This window comes from Thermobia domestica, chromosome 4 (assembly GCF_964235325.1).
Source record: "Thermobia domestica chromosome 4, izTheDome1.hap1.1, whole genome shotgun sequence".
NCBI classification, from domain to species: Eukaryota; Metazoa; Arthropoda; class Insecta; order Zygentoma; family Lepismatidae; genus Thermobia; species Thermobia domestica.
The window spans coordinates 18,484,513-18,500,488 of record NC_137457.1 but is presented as its reverse complement, the minus strand read 5'-3'; the positions used below and the strand labels follow the sequence as shown (position 1 = coordinate 18,500,488).

General features: G+C 34.6%; 1 protein-coding gene across 1 annotated transcript in view; it reads left to right on the top strand.

Annotated features, from left to right (window-relative positions):
• Positions 1-491: 491 nt before the first annotated feature.
• Positions 492-15,976, top strand: part of LOC145683753 (uncharacterized) — a 62,800-nt gene continuing 47,315 nt past the window's right edge. The window contains exon 1 of the mRNA XM_081755299.1: positions 492-710. The gene's annotated coding sequence lies outside the window, so the exon portion shown is untranslated. The remainder of the gene's footprint in view (positions 711-15,976) is intronic.

Sequence of the window (15,976 nt, the reverse complement as noted above, 5' to 3'; positions counted from 1 at the left end):
TTCTAAATCCGATACTGATTATTTCTATCAAATGGTATTCAAAGTTATGTCCGGAAGATTATTGTTAAATTATTGCACAGCTACAGCACAGGTACAGTAGAACGGAAATGTGGAAGTACGCTCTGACAGATATATTGAAAAACGTACGCTCTGATGGATATATTGAAAAACGTAGGTTTAATTATGTGCTAGAAGCTAGAGTACTAACCTCTAAGAAATTAAACACTACAAAGAAATGATCTACAGAAGAAAAAAATGTCGATAATTCAAAAGTTAAATCACTTCTAAAATTGCCCTCAAGTACTACGTACTTTATGTTTACTTTAATTCGTAAACCATATGCTCCATCCATCATGATGGTGAATTCCAGATGGAAACATGGCATTTAGGTCATGCAATCTTATTTAACTTTAGAGTATACTGTAAGAAAGCTATTTAAAAAGAAAAATGATGAAAATGAAAAAAAGCCAAAATTTCCAAAATTCTCGTTTTTTTTACTTTTTACTTTTCACTTTTTATGTTCAAAAAACCATTGTTCACGCCGTCCACGTGTGTACATGTGTGTCATGCCATGTATCCTGGGTGTGGTAGTTGGACCAATCAGAATGCAAAAGAGCAATAGGTTTCCATATTTAGGGATCTTACGCAAAAGGATGAACTGACAGAAGCGTCGTCAAAGTTCCTAAAAGTTACAGGAATACTACTGCAAGGTATGTATGAGCACTTATTGCATCAGTAATTTCAATATTAGAGATGTCATGCAGTACTTTAAAATGTTCTGTCTACCCACAGTAAAACTTTCAAGATAAAGAACTGTCGTCGCATATTTGCATTTTGTCATACGTCTCCAATAACGTAATTACCTGAATATTTTATCTGTTAAATCAATCGATACTAAACTGTCAACTATAGAATACACTATACAATAATATAACTTACTCTTGTTGAATTACTCAAATAATAGGTTGTTGTATATTACCATTCTAAGCATGTAATAAACTTAAATATTTTAGAAATTGTTATTCCTTTAGATTAATCCACTTTTCCCATGAAAATCATGGTGCAATTTACTTATAATTCTTTTGTGACAACCGCTAAATTATAGCGTGAGCAGTTCTCTATATTATGTTTAATTCAACGAGCTAAGTAAACAGAAAGAGACCTGCACCTTCGCCACAAACGGGGGCTCGTCCTTAACGGTGTGGCTCGTCCTACGTCACAAATGCGGGCGCGTCCTTAAAGGTGTGGCTAGTCCTACGTCACAAATGGGGGCTCGTCCTATTCTCTTTTTCCTTTTCGATTTTTCCGGACGAAAAGTTTTTTGGTGCTGCTATGACATCTCTACTTTTTACTTTCATAGTTTCATATTTTATGCTTTATATTTTTGTGTAATGTTCATTGTGCATGTTAATTTAAGTTAATTATTAAGTTGTGAATTTTTATGGCAATTAGTGGTTTAATTATATTGTTCATAGTGAAATACCCCTTCCCCATAATATTTTGATGAGCAAGAACAAAATTTAATGAAGTAATTCGAGATGTCTTTCCATTGGTTCCCATTTTTCAAAGCTAAGAAATCTCCACCAAAGTTTCATGATAGGAATATTGCAAAATCGGGTGAAGCGTGTTGCAAATATTGTAGGAAATCTCTTGCTCAGAAAGTCGCGCTCACGAAGGCTTTGCGCTCTGAATTGTGTCCCATGGCAAAAGAAGCAACAAATTTGCTAGCAACAAACCAGTTTACTAGTAGCCATTTCTCCTACTTCACTTGAACCGCGGATAAACCACTCACAGCAGTATAGTTTACCAGATCCTGTGGATAGGCAACTGATAACGCAAACGCAGCGTTATAAAGAAAATCTACCGAATTTTGATGAAACTTGCAATAAAATGCCATCTTTGACTCCTTTAGATAATACACAGTATAAGCCGCGAAACGTACAATTTTCCTTAAGCCAGAAAAATTGACTCACCCCTCTAATGAAGGTGAAGTTAGTTCCTCCGAATAGTCTCCTAGCCTTTTGACGAGTGATTTTGAGTTTGACCCCAAGTTAGCGTCAACACCTTTAAACAAGGAAGAACAGCAGCATATTATTGATTCAGAAGAGGTCGAGCATGAGCAAGTTTATTTTCCATTCGGTATACATCCTCAAGTGGAAAAACCCTTGGATGGTAAACTCCCAGAAATTTCGCCACCTGAATCAAGTAAATATGATTCTGATGAAGAAATTAAACTATTGGCATAGAAGGACCCCTATCAGGAAAAGACTGCCCGTGAAGTACTAACTCCAAGTTCTCTTTCATATGACTCAGGCGAAGAACTCAAGGTGATTATAAATGAAGAATCTTGTATTGAAAATGTAAGTTTTCCTAATTATTCACAAGTTGCTTCTCACCCTCCTCAAGTGCAATATTCCCCCACTCCTGATAATGCACTTGCACTATTGTTATATAAGAATATTAGACAAAAAATTTTAGATAATCACGAAGTGAAGACTCCCTCAGAGGATTCATTAAATTTGGACGAGAATAAGTTAATAGAAGTTAATTCACCCCCTTCGAAAGAACCTCGGGTAGAAAATAGGTAAAATCTTGATGAATGAAGTGCAAATTAAGAAACTGGAAATCGAGTAGCCAGTGTACCGTTAACGAAATTGCTCAATTTTAAAGGAAATACTAAAGAATCTGTTACTAGATTCCTTGATGAATATCAAATCATAGCTCGTGCTCTCAACTGGCTCGACCAGGAGCAATGTATTTATTTGGCAGCTTGTCACGAAAGTGCGGCTCTTGACTGGTTCTTGTGTTGTAAGGATGCCATTCAACAGTTGCAGTTTCGGGAATTACAGCAAATGATTTCTCAAGCGTTTCCTGACAATTTTTATAAAGCTCCCCTTGAACAAAAACTAAAGATGAAACGACTACCTCCTCGTTTTCCACCTGATAACTTCGCGTATACGTTAACAAGAGATTGGCAATTCGTAAGACCAGAAATTGGAGAGAGAGAGTTGTTACACTTACTATATAAGACGTTGCCTTCAAACTGCGTCCAGGCCTTAGTATTAAAAGAAGTATCAACAATAGATCAAGCTATCTATGTGTTACGACTATTGTATTTAGCTGACATTTATACTGAATCTCGTGGGGAAACTAAGAGAAAAAGTAGAATATCCAAATGACTCCATCATTCAAAACCTTATATGGGCGTTAAAAACGATTTGTTTGTTAAAAGAATGTGGACGTATATACGTGAAATCGGGAGAGATGGTAGGCCAATCGAAGTGAAAAGAGCTCGAACGAATTTATGTGATCAAAGATTACCCACAATTCCCATTCGGATTTTTAGTAGAAAGGTCGATGCATTAGACACTGGTTCGCAGATCTCTGTATTGGCTGAAGAAATGATTCCTCAATATTTTCCAAATGTTAAGCGAATGCGTGCTACAATTCGTTTGCGCACATTAGGGGTAAGTTAACACAATCACTCCCTGTGGTTCGGTTAAGTTTCCAAGTTGGGACCTATGGTCGAAGATCTCGTTGACTATGGTTAAATGTAGCATTAGTCAAACAGTCTCAATTAGACGAGAAAATGGTTCTAGGAATAGATTTCATTCAGCGTTATACGTACGGCATAGGGTTACAGTCTATTATTATTATTAAAGACAATCAAAGACAGCAAAACATGAAGTTTAATGTTCAGTATTTGCCAAGAAGCAAAGAACAAACAGTACTAAATTTGTCACATGTTCAGTTTTACAACAAAAAAGGTAACCCTAGAAAAAATAGAAATGTCAGCTCAACATCGGTACCGTGTACGAAAGCTGAAGTGACTCTAAATAGTTTAGAACTCAATGATTCAGGTTCCTCTTCTGAAGACGCTCTTCGTGATTCACAACCGGAAAATGAATGTCCTATCTTGAAGATCAATTGTATTGAAACTCAATCATCGCGTAATTTAATCAAAACTGCCGAGTGCATGCAAATAGCTGCTGGAAAAGTTGCTTTAGTAAAGGTTAAGTCAAGTTATCCTATAGTTGGAGATTATTATGTGGAACCGAATGACGTTTTACATCGATTTTACTCATGTTTAGTACCACCCACAAGTTATGTGGAAGAAACTGGGTTTGCTAAATTGCTTGTGTTCAATATGAGTAAACGGTATCTGACTATACCAGACTCTCAAATCGTAGGACATCTAGAGGAATGTGTTCCTACACCAGAGGTAAGAGTGAACATGGTTGAAGCCAGCTCACTCTCCGCTGAGAAAGTTGAGGCATCGAACTCTAAACTACAGCATTATATTGCCAGGGAAATCGATATTTCTCAGACCTTTTCCCTGATGATCGTAAAAGGGTAATAGAACTATTAACTGAATTTCAAGATATCATGGCATGGACCATAGAAGATATGACCGTAACACACGAATACGAGCATAAGATAGAATTAATTTCAAATATTCCTGTATCTTCACCTCCCTATAGAGAGACCTAAGAGACTAAGAAAGCCATGAAGAAAGAAATAGAGAGATTGCTCAAACAAAACAACATTTCTCCTTGTAGATCCCCATATGCGTCTCCAGTCCTTTTCGTCAATAAAAAAGATAATTCTAAGAGACTAGTCGTAGATTACAGGAAATTGAATTCTATCATACCTCCTGACTGCTACGCACTTCCATTAATCAACTACTTAATAGATTTGTTCACTAACATTCAATTTGGAAGCTCAATGGACTTCAGATCTGGTGTTCTTCAAATCCCCTTAAGGGAAGACGATAAACTAAAAACTGCATTCACCTGTAGTGCTCGTTTTTTTAATGTCCTACAAGGTCTTTCCACTTCCCCAGCAGCATTTCAAAGAATGATCGATAAAGTGTTTGCCGGGTTGAAATTTGATATTATGGCATACTACATGGATGACTTGATTGTATTTGGAAAATCTATAGATGAAAAGTTAGAGAGACTTAGGAAAGTATTCACTCGCTTTCGGGAAGCCAATCTAAAATTAAATCCATCAAAATCTCATTTCATGTATTCCGAACTACCAGTTCTAGGATTCGTCCTAGGACGCGACGGCGTTAAGATAGATACAAGACGAATCGAGTCTATCACTAACTTTCCCGAACCAAAAACGGTTCGTGATGTACGTAGCTTCGTTGGAATAGCTAGTTATAATCGAACGTTTACTAAGAACTTTTCAGCTATCGCGAAACCTTTAATATATTTTACTAAGTCTGATGTATTCTTTCACTTTGGAGATAAAAAGTGTCAAGCCTTTAATACTTTAAAGGAGAAGCTAGTTGCTGACCTTGTATTAGCCATCTTTGATCCGGAAGCAGATGCTACCGAGTTCTACGTAGATGCATTGAGTACGGAATTGGCGCAGTACTAATGCCGATTAAAAAGGGAGAAAAAGGACCGATTGCTTATTTTAGCAGAAAAAACTCAGACCGTGAAGCTGTCTTTCACGGTCCCAGAAAAAGAGACCATGGCACTAGTACAAACTGTTATTTTTCCATGAATATCTAATAGAAGTGCCGTAGTTCACTGCATTCACGGATAGTTGTTGTCTTTGCTATTTGAGAAACATGAAAAAATTAAAAGGAAAATATCTTCGTTGGTTAATTAGGCTCCAATCTTAACACTTTTCCATTAAAGCGATAAGAGGCAACCATTCTTATCGGTATAGTGATTGCATGTCCATGTGTCGCACGCAGACCCTAAGTGAGGAAGAAAACGCAAATCGAGGACATTGTATGAGTACAATGAAAATTGACGCGACTGATGTAATCAAGGCACAGAAAAAAGACGAATAATTTGGTAGAATACGCGAGTTAGTAAAGTCTGATCCTACTAATAATGAAGCTCGTTCTTACGTATTAGTAGGCGAGGTATTATATCGTAAGTCTAATTACGATTTAAAACAATGTTTTGCAGGATGTATGGTCCCTGAAGTTTTATATGCTACACCTACTTCATGTCTAGAAGTTGGACATCTTGGAGAGCGTAAAGTGTTTTCTCGTTTCAATGAGTGATTTTATTGGCCTCGGATGGGATCTGATATCAAAAAGTATATTAAGACTTGCCGCGAATATCAAGAACTCAAAGACCCAACCACTAAACCATTAGGGTTGCATGAACCAATTAAGCCAATAGTTCCCTTTCATACCTTAAATTTGGACGTGTTCGCCCCACTGCCCTCCTCTAATGGTTATAAGTATGTCATCACCGCTGTCGATATGTTTTCAAACTATGTAGTGGCACGACCGTTAAAAATCATAACAGCCAAGAATGTTGCAAAGTTTTTATTAGACGATATCATTTGTTACTTTGGTCCACCCCGCAATATATTGTCAGACCTCCGTTCTAATTTTTGCGCCCAAGTAACTCGCGAAGTTACGGCCGTACTAGGTATAAATTAAAAGTTTAGTACCGCCTATCATCCTAGGAAAATTCACCAGTGGAGATATACAATCATACGTTGGCAAACTATTTGAGTAAATATGTGTCTACTTCTCAAAAGGACTCGTTTCTATTTATTAAAACTGCTTGTTACGCTTATGATACTGCGTGACACGAACCCCACCCTTATTCTCCTTTTGAATTGGTGTTTGGTAGAAAGGCTGTATCATTTATCGAATTCGAGACATCATGTCGAACCCCGTATGGAAAACTCGTGAAAAAGAATCTTTGTCGAATAAGAAAACTTGCTCAAAACGCCTTAATTAGGCAGCAGCAAAAACAAAAAGTCAAAATTGATAAACATAGGAAGGCCTATACGTTTAAAGAAAACGATTTAGTCCTCATAAGAAATTTGGCAACTAAGCCGGGGTTATCTCCCAAATTAGTAAGAGCTCGATATGTAGGCCCCTATAGAATTGTACGCGTATATCCGAAAAATGTATGTGAAGTGCAGCATGTGAATGGGAAAGATCAGCCAAAGAAAGTTAATGTTGCACGAATGAAGTTGTATTATCGAAGTTCTCTGGTTCTGAACCGGATCGATTTTGTTCAATCATCTCACACCGTAAAGTGTAATTAAAATATTTTATTTAGTAAGTTATCGCGATAGGCGCAAGAACTACTAACGTGAAATTGAATTAGAAAGCAGGCTTTCTGAAAGAAATGAAGTACAAAAAAGTAAGCAAGTAAGTAGTTAAAATTACATATATATATATATAAGAAATAAATAGACAACGTTGTCATGACAAATATAAGTTTAGGTTTTAAAATTCATTAATGGTCGGAAACCGTGCTATAGAAACAATAGGATACTTTAAATACAGTTAAGGAAGTTAATTACTTACCTTACGAAGGTATTGTTATTCCTGGTGTTCACAAACAAACCGATGGCCAGACAGACAGACAAAACATAACATCAAGTAAAAAAAAGGGGGAATAGAGAACAAAAATTTAAAGGGATTATACTCCATCCGTTAGAGAGATTAAAACGATGTTTATGAAATATAAACAACGATAAAAGAATACAATGAAAGAACACACTTAAGATAGCATACGCCTTTCGTATTTTGTAGGTCCAGATAGGGTCAATATTAAGAGCCGGCTACACCAATACGGATGTCAAAGAAGGATTCGTCATTTGTTCGAAGTCCAGTCAGGATGAGAAGTAAATGTGGTAACAAATGTGTAGAAACTCAATTTCCTTCTAGTTCTCCCGTGAAAGAAAACGCAATAAAACAAAAATAGAAACATCCAGAAATGGCAAGTATTACTGTAAATAATAAACTACCTACCATCACAATTCCTCCCTTTTAGGAAAATTAAATGAGGACATATCTCAATTTCTTGACGCGTACAAGACTTGCGCAATTTTATATTCCTGGAGTGACCAAGAGCAACGAAAGTATTTGCCTGCATATTTGCAAGCGAGTGCCGCTGACTGGTATCATATGAAAAAAGAATCATTAGCGTCTTTCGCAAAATTGGAAGATTTAGAAAGTCAGCTAAGATAGGCCTTCGCAGCCTCAACTTAGCTTGGTGAACCCTTCGCATTATTGGTGTTGGGTGAAAAGTGTTAGCTAATACGGGAGTGGCCGGTACGTTGTTAGGGAAGTTTTATGTGAAAATAATATAGATGATTATGTCGTGAGTTTTGAGGTAAGTTTTGGATACGAATGATATTAAGAATTGTAGTATAGTAAACTTGAGATTTAGTTGTGGAATTACGAATATGATTTGTGTTGTTTAAATAGGGACAAAGAAAGATGTGCAATAAGGGACTAGGGGCAAAGAAAGATGTGCAATAATTATAGGAGGAGTCCAAGTTCTGTGGTCTGTCGAGTACAGAGAAAATGTAAACCAGTTAAGTGGAGTGTAACCATATGTAATAAAACATTTTGCTTTTACATATTGGCGCAGTCGGTAGGATATTATTATAACAAACTAGAAAATTTTACGCAGCATAATGGTCATATTGAAACCGGTAACAATTCTTTTACGATGTGAAAACCATGATATTAAATTTTTTCCAGACACCGGAGCGGTTGTTTCTGCGATCAGTAGTACGCAGAAAGAAAAATGGTTTCCATTAAAACCAGTAAGGGAGTTTCCGTTTAAATTAAGAAATGCTGATGCATCCTACATTTCTACTATGGGATGTATAGATATCAGGGTTACGTTTCAGAATCAAGACTATAATCTGTCGTTGGTTATTATTCATTAAGATGGCTATACCTATAATGGCCCGAGATTGGTTAGATATTTTAACGCCGATGTGGAGGCATAAAAATGTGGGTAATATTTTAAATCAGAATATAGTGGCACCTGTGTTGGGAACACAAAAAGAGACAGAATATTTTCAACAAAAATTTGTGAAAGATTTTAATTCGGTATTTTCAGAATGTATTGATAACGCCGTTCAAGGATATCAAGTCACGATACCGATAAAACAGGATGCTATACCCATATTTAGAAAAGCCTATGAAATACCAAATGCTCTCATGGGTGCAGTTAAACAAAAGTAAGACAAGTTATGAAAATTAAACATTTTGCAGAATGTGGAGTTTTCGGATTGGACGACGCAAATGGTAGTAGTGCGAAAAAAGAATGGGGATATACGTTTGTTTTGATTTCAAGCAGACCATTAACAGGTACACGGAAAGGTGTGCTTATCCTATTCCTAAAATTCTAGATATTTTAAATAAGCGGTGGGAGCCAAATACAACGTAGTTTTAGATCTCAGTAATGCGTATCTACAATTAGAAGTGGATGAGAAGTCTACTAAATATTTGGTAATTAGCACTCCTTGGGGTCTTTTCAGCCAGTCAAGATTACCCTTTGGTTTAAATTGTTCGCCGCAAATTTTTCAACGTTTTATGGATCAAATACTGCAAGGATGTGATTGAATTGCAACTTACTTGGATGATATTTTAATTTGGGGTCAACAGTAGAGGAATGCTACGACAGAACTGTAAAAGTTTTAGAAAAATTTAAAGAATTTAATGTGAAGGTACGGAAAGACAAGAATTATTTTTAGTAAAAAATAACTTATTTAGGATATGATTTGGATGGACATAATATTTCACCGACCAAATCAAAATTGGAACATATAGTAAATGCTCTGGCTCCAAAAGGTGTTAGGAGTTACAATCATTTTTAGGAATGGTTAATTTCTATCATCTGCATATTCCCGGTTTATCTGTGAAAATGCCTAACTTGTTGAATTTACTGCATAAAAGTGTGAGATGGAAATGGGAACAAAAACACCAAATGAATTTGAATTAATTAAAAGGAGTATTGCTACGGCTCAAGTTTTACATCCTTTCCAGGAAAATGAGAAAGTTTTCATTATGACACACGCATCGCCCACAGGAGTAGAAGCAGTACTCTTAAACCGTACTAATAAACATTTTCAAACAGTAGAATGTGCGTCGGCAACGCTGTCCCATGCGGAACGAAATTACCCCCAATTTGAAAGAGAAGCATTGGCAGTGGTATTTGCGGTAAAAACATTTCACAAATATATTTATGGAAGACAATTTAAAATTCTCACCGATTCACAACCGGTGAGATGGATATTTGGTGTTAAAACACCGCCATCCACGATTATGCCACGGCTTTTAAGATGGTACTTGCTGTTAAATAATTACAGTTTTGATATTGTCTACCATATAGATGTGAAATTGGCTGATTTTTTTTCACGATTTCCCTTGAATAATTCGACGCAAGATGAAGAGATATCGAAAAATTATATAAGTCAGTTGCAGACATTCCTGTTAACCGAACATGAGATAGCTGGATGAAGACTGTATTCAACTGGACGAAAAATGGTTGGCCTAGCAATCTTGATACCAAAGAACGAAAGAGCTTTTTTTAAACATAGATATGAGTTTGAAGTACAAGGAAATTTGTTATTTTTTCATGGAAATGTGATTGTACCAATGAAACTACGATATATATATATATATATATATATATATATATATATATATATATATATATTTAAGTAGATTACATGCAAATCACTTATGTACTGAAAAAATGTTAAGTATGGCTAAAATGCAAGTGTGGTGGCCAGACTTAATTAATGATATACATGATCTTGTTAGCAGATGTAATTACGGTAATGCATTGTCAAATGCACCTTCCAGAACAAATTATATTTCTTGGCCAGAGGCAAAACGACCTTGGCAAAGGGTACATTTGGATCATTTTTCAATTTTTGGTTTTACATTATTATTGTTAACCAAAGTTTGGTCAAAATAGATAAAAGTATTGGTGGTGTAAAGTACAAAATGTGTGGAAACAATACAGAAATTAGAGGAAGTGTTTCAATGGTGTAGATTTCTTAATACGTTAGTGATAGATAATGGCCCCACTTTTGCCTCAATACAATTCACGAATTTTTGTAAACAGAGAAATATAAATTTAATACGCACACCTCCATATCACCCGGAAAGTAATGGTGTTGCAAAAAGAGCAGTTCAATCAATAAATAAATTATTGAAAGTAAAATTTATGCAGGAAAACTTCAGAGTAACACAAATGATGTTTGACAATTGGATACGTCAGATAAATTATGTATTTTTACATACAAATTCAAAACATGTACAAGAAACGCCGGTGGAAACACTACTTTCATTTAAACCACGAACATGGTTGACGATTCAACGTCATGAGCCGATTTGCAGGCAGAAGAAACCCGAAGATATAAAAACTACAGTGTGGGTTAGAAACCATCAGGAATCCATACCGAAATTTATTAAAGTTGAATTGCTAGGTCAAGTTGGAAAAAATGCGTATAGAGTATTAGTAAACGGATATGCACGTTTATAACATATGCATCAAATGAAATTCGACTTTAAAGAAAATAGATCCAAAAAGATAGAATCAAACAGTTGTCCCAAGGAAGAAAATAAAAAGGATATCAGGATACAAGACGATCATACTCCTCCTAGTCGGTGGAGAAATTATAGTAATACAAACGGGACAAATTACAATCAACGTAATACAGTATTACAGGAGAATCTCCGAAGATCCACACGACAAAGTAGACCGCCTGACAAATGGGGTTATATGTAAGGTTGCAGCTTTACAGGACAACAATGATTACGGAAATGAATCATTACATTCTTATTATTTAGATTTAAACTAGTGGATCATGTAGATATAACTCTACATTTGTAGAGGGGGAGAATTGTTGCGTGAAAAGTGTTAGCTAATAAGGGAGTGGCCGGTACGTCGTTAGGGAAGTTTTATGTGAAAATAATATAGATGATTATGTCGTGAGTTTTGAGTTAAGTTTTGGATACGAATGATATTAAGAATTGCAGTATAGTAAACTTAGATTTAGTTGTGGAATTACGAATATGATTTGTGTTGTTTAAGAATAACTAGGGGCAAAGAAAGATATGCAATAATTGTAGGAGAAGTCCAAGTTCGGTGGTCTGTCGAGTACCGAGAAAATGTAAGCCAGTTAAGTGGAGTGTAACCATATGTAATAAAACATTTTTCTTTTACAATTGGCAAGACGAAATAAAAAAAAACATGAAAGTTTTTCTGAATACATTTATGCAGTTTTAAGATTGTGCAACAAAGTAGATCCTAACATCAGTGAAACAACGCAAACGACACATATTAAAGTGATTGGACCCTCGTGCATTGGAATTTGTCATTACTCGTGAGCCAGATAGTGTGGACGAAGTCGATAGATTCTTTAAATTGCATGAATCTGCTAAGGTTCAAGCAGGTTTACGTGCTCTCTCTGATGCTCCCCTGGAGCTCCCCAATGTAGAAGTTAGTCAAGCGAAGATAGAATCAAATCGACAGGGAGTATCAATAAATCATGGAGGACAACGATTTTATAATAGTAGAGATCGTGGTACAAGAGGCCCTCGCCCTAATCTGATTCGAAGGTTTCAGAATATAAATATTAATGATATACAATGCTACGCATGTGGTAAATATGGGCATTTTGCTTGCGAATACAGAACTCGACAAAATCAAAATCAGTATTGGAATCAATCAAATAGATCCCGCCGCGGTAATCAATACTCAAAGAGAGGTCAGCCGATTAATAGAGGACAATCTTTTGGAAGACGCCCAAAAAGAGGAAGATAAATTAGCAATGATAGAACTCAAAATATAGAAACTTCGAATAACACTCAAAAATAAGCATGTATTGAAAATTCATTTTATTTGTTTTCTTTTCTTCTTTTATCACTTCAATTGTATAATACACAAGTAATTAGAAGAGTTAACTAAAGAGATAAAAGTACACTGATTAGAGATTGAATTGTAGAATAACAAACTATGAAATACTATATGATTCATCCTCGTATACCAGAATTGCGTGCATTTCCGAATTCCATAAAATCGTTAGTCGAGCATTGGGTAAAGGATATCTTAAGGCTATGTTCTGAAAATATCCCTGAAAGGTATGTTAAACTCATAATGCCCCTAGAAATTTCAACAATATTAGCCAGTGAAGTTTATTTAAGATACGCACACTTTCGTCCCGGATATCTATTTAGGTTTTGGCTATATAAATCAAAAGGACGATTAGTTTCCATAATTCGTAAACTTCGGAAAAGGTATGGAATTGCCTTCAAATTAATGTTCAGAGTAGATAGAAAAACTTAGCAAGTAATACAATGCAATACAAGAAGAAAACTCATCATGGCAGTGTGAAGGTGGTTTGAGCTCCGCAGATTTTTGTGTATTAATATGGGAAGAAATATCCAATATTGAATTAGATTTAGTGTGAAGTGAACAGTAAGTACTGTAGATTATAATGGATTATTAACTTTACTAGCTACTTGTTCATTTCAGTAAATTATCAGCAATGAAATATTGAAGTGATCGGTCTAAAGAATGTAAACAAACCAGTGACAGCATTGGAAACTCAGTGTGAGAAAATTATTGTGATGGAAATTCAGTGTTACTAGGTCACATCTCGAAATTTTCATAAGTGAAATTGCCGTGTTATATCAGTGTCATAGATACTTTTTAAAACTACACTACGACTAAATACTTTTATTAAATGTGATTAATATGAGATTTCCCAGTTTTTGTTACTAAAATTACGAATTTGGAGCAAATTTTTGTACTTTTTGTTAAATATCAAAAAATTTATTGTTAAATATGGGAGTTTGCAGTAAATGTTCCAAAGCTGTTCCCAGGCAAGAACTGAATCTGAAAATTCAATGCAAAGCTTGTAAAAACATATATCACGGTACTTATGTTAATCTCGCGGAAGATGATATTAAATTTCTTAGATCGAATGATCAAGCTTGGCGTTGCGACAATTGCGATCGAGCTAGGCGTTCTAGTATGGATAGTGACAAGTTACTGGAGACTACAACACAGTGTCCTTCGTTACTTGAAGTTTATCAGTTACTGTTATCTATTAAAGAAGAAATTAGTGACTTGAAAAAATCGAACAAGGAAGTCGAAGATGAATTAGGAAAGTCGTTAAACTTAGCACACGAAAAATTAGATGAAAATTCGAAGCTTCTCAAAAATCAAAGTGAACTGTTAAAAGCATGCCAGGAAACTATCGATAATTTAAAAAGTGAAAATTTAAGGTTGCAAAAACAAATAGATAAAATGAACTTACAAATTGATGAGTTGGATCAATACGGACGGCGTAACACGTTGGAACTGTGCGGCGTCCCTGAGCTACCAAATGAAAACATATTAACAACTGTAAAAAATATAGGTCGTGCTATAGACGTAGATATTAATGACAACCTGATTGATGCGTGCCACAGAGTAAAAAAACATCCCGGTCAAGATGCTGCTAATATAGTTGTTAAATTTGTAAGGAGAATAGATAAAGATAGGTTCTTACATAGAAGAAAGGTTAAACGTAATTTAAATTGGAAAGATATTGGCTTTACTACAGGAGGACCTATTTACGTAAACCAATGTCTCTCTGTACAAAGAAAAATTGTATTCAGTGAGGCGCGGAAAATTAAAAGAGAAAAAAATTACGAATATTTGTGGGTCGATTGGTCTGGTAACATTAAGTTGAGAAAAAGAGCAGATGACTCTGTAATTTATACGCTTCGTACGATAGAGGATATTCGACAATTAACATAATTTATGAGTAATAATGATAGAGTGATTTCAATATGTTACCAGAATGTGCGAGGAATTAATACTAAATTAAATGAAATATATACAAGTATTTTAACAGAAAACTATGATTTCATTGTATTGACAGAAACATGGTTGAATAATAGTGAATTTGATAGTGAATTTATTGATGACAGATATATAGTTTTTCGACAAGATAGAACAAATAAAATAGGAGGAGGTTCACTTATAGCAGTATTAAAAAAGTTTCAAGTACAAGAAATTAGGATAAATATTGAACATGTTCAAATTGTCTGTATTAAGATGATAACAGGAGGTAGTACTTATATTATTGTATCAGTATACTTTCCACCTAACTCAAAAATTGAATCATATTATGATTTTTTTAGAAAATTTGAGGAGATCACTAATTTTCAGTTCTATAATATTATTATCGTAGGTGACTTTAACATACCCTCAATTACTGATTCCAGTTTTAATCTTATAACTGGAGGTCATATTTGTGTTGCGCTTCTAAACTTTTTGTCTTTGTTTAATCTTCAATCATACAATAATATAAGGAATAATAATGGAAGAACATTAGATTTATTATTAACAAACTTAAAAGATATTAATATTACTAGGAATAATTGTCCTTTAGTAACTGAGGACTTACATCATCCTCCTTTATTAATTGAATTCTCTATTACATCTAAATATTTAAAAACAAAGTTTAGTCCAACTATTATCTTTAACTATTGTAAAGCTGACTTTTACAATTTGTATAAGGATCTTCATAAAATTGATTGGGGTCAGATATATCAATATGGTAATCCGAATGATTCATTAAATTATTTTTATAAGAAACTTGATGATGTAATTAATAAGAAAGTTCCTAAACGAAAAATAAATAAAAGAAGATCTTATCCATGTTGGTTTACAGCTGAGATAATAAATCTTATAAAACAGAAAGAATATTTTAGAAGAAAAAGGAATCATTCCAATTTTAATTTCATCAAATTTGTTGAATTACGCAAAAAGTTGAAAGGTATGATAAGTAGATCTTACAAATTATACATTAGTAAGCTAGAAAATAATATAATTGAGAATCCAAAAACATTTTGGAGTTTCATAAATAATAAAAAGAGGGATAACAGGAAACAGAATCAGATGACTTGTGAAGGTAAATTGCTTAATTCCAGTAAAGAAATTGTGGATTCTTTTGCAGATTATTTTAAGTGTGTTTATTCCTCGGATTGCTCTTCTTATACAATTTCTGAGCCGAGTTATCAAGAAACAACCCACTGTTTAAATATTTCTACTATCACTGTAAAAGATTACGAGATATCTGTAAAAAAATTAAAATCAAGTAAAGTGAGTGGTTATGATGAAATACCTACTTATATATTTAAAGCATGTGGGGAAGTTCTTCGTGTTCCACT